We start from the raw sequence: 4,718 nt of genomic DNA on the forward strand, positions 1-4,718 counted from the left end.
ACAAATTTACAACGTCCTCTCTCCATAATATGCCCAGCGGGTTGCCGTGAAATCAGAAGGCCATCAGTGGGGGGAGGTTGGGAGGAATGACATCATGATTAGGATACAGTAACAAATTGCATATTCAGAAAGAAATTACTATTTTTCCTTATCCTGACTCGTATATCACTGAATCGGTGATTGGTGGTGGGGTGGATGCATATCACATTTATTGGCTGTACTAGATGGTCTCTTGTCACAGAATTATCATAGGCACTTCTCGACAATCTTGTTCATTTCAGCTGCATGCCCTTCAGGTACATCGTGGACTTCATTTAAGACAGTGAATCTCTGATTCATGTGCAGTTCATACTAATTATTATCCTTACTAGATATCTATAACAACTCAAATAATTATGTTCTTCTTATTAAGTAAGAAGTTGGGCCGCAGAATGCCAGTACTTCCAGTGAGTCTAAATCGCTCATGTTGGTTTGCTCTGGCATTGTGAATCTCAACAAGATTCTCCGGTAGAAGTTCGGCAATCAGAGGTGAGATTCCCGAATTCAATGGCTCCATGGAATCATGGTGCTGTTGTTTAAACACTCACATTGGCTGAAGATGTGAGTAGTCTTGGGAGCGTCTTCCCGGTGGCAATGTCTCTCAAGGTAGTGGTTGGCAAACACCATAATCGTTCAAGCGGCCTCCATTATTGATGCTATCCAGGCAGTTATGCTATAGGCAGGAAGTAAATCAAAACTCTAACTCGATGTGGGTTGGATGCATGATTGCATTAATCTGCCTTTGCTTGGTAACATCAACAGCTCTCATCCTCTGGATGTGTTGATTCCTGGGGGCTTCTGTGGATTATGGCGAACATCAGGATGAACAATTGTTCCATCTCCATGGTTTCTTGTCAGTTGGTGTTCCAGGTTCAAATAAAGGCAATTTAGAATAGGCATTTTGTCCTCTGTTAGGATTTGTTCAATCATCATCATGCGTTTGTGTGAACCATCATCTGGTTAGATTCTTTACAAATCCCATCTCAATTCTAAATGTGCGGTGTTCTCTGTCGTCGAGCGATATTGGTCCAAATCCCAGCATGTATCTGATATAGGGCTGCCTTCGTCAAATGCAGTGAAACCAAAGCGTTTCTAGTAATAGTTAAGTGTCGTTTGCTCTCAGTCAGGTATCTCATTTGGTGTTGTACATTTGAGAGTCCATGGTGCCAGATTTTTTTGTGGTCTTCAGCAAAGGTAAGGGCCATTGATTCTAGGTAAGCACAATCAATTTGTGCCTGTCTTCATGGGGTCGTGCCTGGCCCTGCAATTGTATTAAATGATGGTGAAGACAACAAATGTCTTGGTCTGTCAGGTATTCAAATAATCATTATAGGGATGGTGCTCATGGCACTGTGAAGCCTTCCATTCTTGAGCTGTTGTGAGCCTCCATGGCCATCAATGTTACAGTTAGGTGAATCTTAGAGCTGGTGGCAGCTCTGGCTGCTCTGTAGAATAATCCTCTCTTCCTCAGGCCAGTTTCCTGATACAATCCCCATCTCGTGAAGCTGGAACTGCAGTTCGTGTTGCAGTGGGTTGATCAGTTGTTCTGTTTTAGGAGTTTGAAACTTCCTGGGACAGATGGAATCTAGGAACCCCACCTGTACTAAGCCCAGGCCTTGTCAAGTGGTTGGGAGGACTGTAGGAGTCTACCCTGATTTTCCGAGTACTGCGGAATTAGAACCGGTGGATGACTTAGCAGTATCACGGTTAGTCCTTCCTGACATATTTCAATGCAGATCATTCAGCTCCATATCAGATGTTCAAACATTCTGTGTGGTGGTGAAAATATAGGTGAGTGTGATACCCTGTGGAGTTAGGTACCATTAAATGTGGTCTAGGGCTTGAGGCCAATGTTGTGAGGTGTTGAGTGACAACTTGATATACGATGATTGAATATTACGAATGTGGGTTTTCCCTTTCGTGCCTTCCATGCCACTTCACTCTCAATTATGCTCCCCGTCACCACGAGGCATGCATACTGAATGTGTGTGGTAATCTTGTATGGGTTCTCAAAACCCCGTCGACATTCTGTGAGTTTTGGAATCTCCGGGTGAGTTCATCAGCTCCATTTTCAGAAGGTGGCGTTCAAGTATTCCGCGGGGCGGTCAACATCCCTAGGGTGGAGTCTGTTGGAACGTTCCGTTGCAAATCACATTCATGGCCGGTGGCGTGGGCTGACAGGCTACCTGATGAACTTGAATACCGATAGATCCAGGTAAAAAAGCTTTTCACGTGAACCTTGATGATGTAGAAAAGGCGACTAACTGGAGCTGGATACTCGTTATCAAGTAACGGGCGAATGTTGTGGCGGAACCGCGATGTAGCCTTAAGTGAATGCAATTGCTGCCAAGGAATCCTGATGTATGAGATGGCCGAATTACGCATCCTGCAAGGTCGCTGGCTTCGATGTCTGCTGGGCCGGGTGAGTTAGAGGTGGATCATCTTGAACCTGGGTTTTGGGAGGTGTCTGGGCATGTAGGTCGGTAGACGCCATAGAATTTACTCCGTTTCCGAAAACTAGGGAATAAAATCTAGGTGTTAGGGAGGCGTGGCCTTCAGTTGAATCCTGTAACCTTCTCCCGAAGGATCGGTACCTCGTCGTCCTGCCAAGTATTCCCCATACCCAATTGGCATTTCCTGAATCCACCCTTTCTCGGCGTTCTTTGAGGATGGCTGAACAGGCAGTGTTCAGACCCATCTGGTCTGGGCTCACTGCCAGACCTCTGGGGTGGTCTCACTTGCCCAGCTAGCCAGCCAAAGGAACCTCTTACCCCCTGGAACTAGATCTTCCTCCCTCATGGCCTTTTGGATGTTGACTTGGTTGTTGCAGCTGATGAGGCGATCTGGTGGATGGCATTGGCTGGGTGTCGATCAACGGAATCATCATCCGCCTCCTAGAGTGGTCGTGTGGTGGTAGGCGCTGACCATTGAGGCCTCAGGTGTTTAATTCCTCTTCAGGATCAAGTTGCAGAATGAGAGAGGGCAAATGCTGTAACAGGTATTGATATGGTGCAGTGATTCGTGCTGAACCTATTGATCCCTCTTCTGGAGTGAGAAGTGAATAAGCCATCTGTCCTCATCGGCAGTTCTGGAACTTTGTGATGGGGTGCCCCCTGGATTGATTGCTATAAGTCAGCCGTGAAGACCATCTAGTTGTGGTATCATTTCCTTGTCTTCTTATCGCCGCTATGACCAGTCGTCGTTTTTCATCATCCAGAGATCCATCTTCAGCAGCTCATGCTGAACAGAGATGTTGTGTTAAAAGCTATTCTTTGATTTGGTTCAAACTTGGCTGCTTTCTCGAAGCTGAGCTGAAACTTGCGGGACTCTCACGATCAGCTCAATAAGCGGGATCGTGGCGAATCAAAATCGTCATTAACCATTCTGTAAGTGAGTGCTTCATTCCGTTCCTTGGATGGAGGCGCTAAGTTGAGACCACTTTCATACGATCCATGAAGTAGCTGCTGCATGCGTGAAGATCCATTAAACTCTCTTCATCCTTGTCTGACGCCGAGCTGTGTCTGTCACGAATCCTTTCACACATGCTCAATGTCATTGAGTTCTTCCCTAGGGTCCTTAGCGAATGCTCATCATGGCTGGAATCTACCGTGTTTGCGAAACGATGCGTCCCTAGTAGGCCCGGTGAAGTGATCTGTGAGCTGCTTGTGAGATCTGCTTGATACTGGCGTAATGCGTTAGCGCCCATGGAGAACTTCCTGGAGATGGAACTGCGACATTACGGACTGAGTCTCTCATCCACATTCCCAGACTGCACAACATTGGATCCTCAGTAGGTGAAGACCTTCTCGAGCGCTGGTGATCCTGCGTCGTGCCTGCGTTCATGCCCGACGATGATCGCGACTGCTGTGTTAAGCCAACAGATGATCCACGTGCTGCTGCCTACTGTGGTGGGGAGTTCTCTTCTAAGGTACTGCTATATCGCTGAGAAGCTTGCTGTAGCCTCTTCTCTTCGGCAAACCTCTCTGTTCCATCGGACAGCATCTGCTGGGTGAATTGCTTCATAGCGCGCCAGGTCAAGTTCTGCACTGACTGATGTGGGGTGGGCGACACATCTGAGAACTTATGGACTCAACTTCTAATCTGCATTGTGATCGAGGTAAAGAAATGCTGATGTTCTCTCTGGCACGCGATGTGTGCAAAGCTGCCCGGACAATCTCTAATCATCTGCTGCGCTGATGAAGAGGCGGAGCGTGGGTCTTGCCGGCCCGGCGGCTGCCTCTGACTGCTTTGCGGGGGACGATATCTTACGTTGAATGGCGTCTGATGAGCAGGTCTGAAGTAGAGCTGGAGACTTCAAAGACAATTTCGGGCGCCCGGCGATCTTCTTCTTCTGTGAACTCACAGATGATGGCTATATGCTTCTTAGACTGCGATGAAAGCCAACTCAATGCTGCCCTCTTCGCCGTAACGAGGACTGCCCCTGTGTGAACCTGGTAAATCACTAGAAATATTAGTTTCATTTGCAGATGACAACTTACCACGGTTACTGGCGTTATCTGTGGTTTATCAGTCATGCCTTGGCGATAACCTCTTTGCCTTATTGTCCTTAATACCGTCTAAATAAAGGCCAACAAATAAATATTAAATGTAGCGTAGATAAAATAATACAATATTGACGGTGAGAGGCTGGAAGAGCATTGATTTTGTACAAGAAGGAC

Source organism: Haliotis rubra, unplaced genomic scaffold (genome assembly GCF_003918875.1).
Source record: "Haliotis rubra isolate DU_JTF1 unplaced genomic scaffold, ASM391887v1 Scf906, whole genome shotgun sequence".
Taxonomy (NCBI): domain Eukaryota; kingdom Metazoa; phylum Mollusca; class Gastropoda; order Lepetellida; family Haliotidae; genus Haliotis; species Haliotis rubra.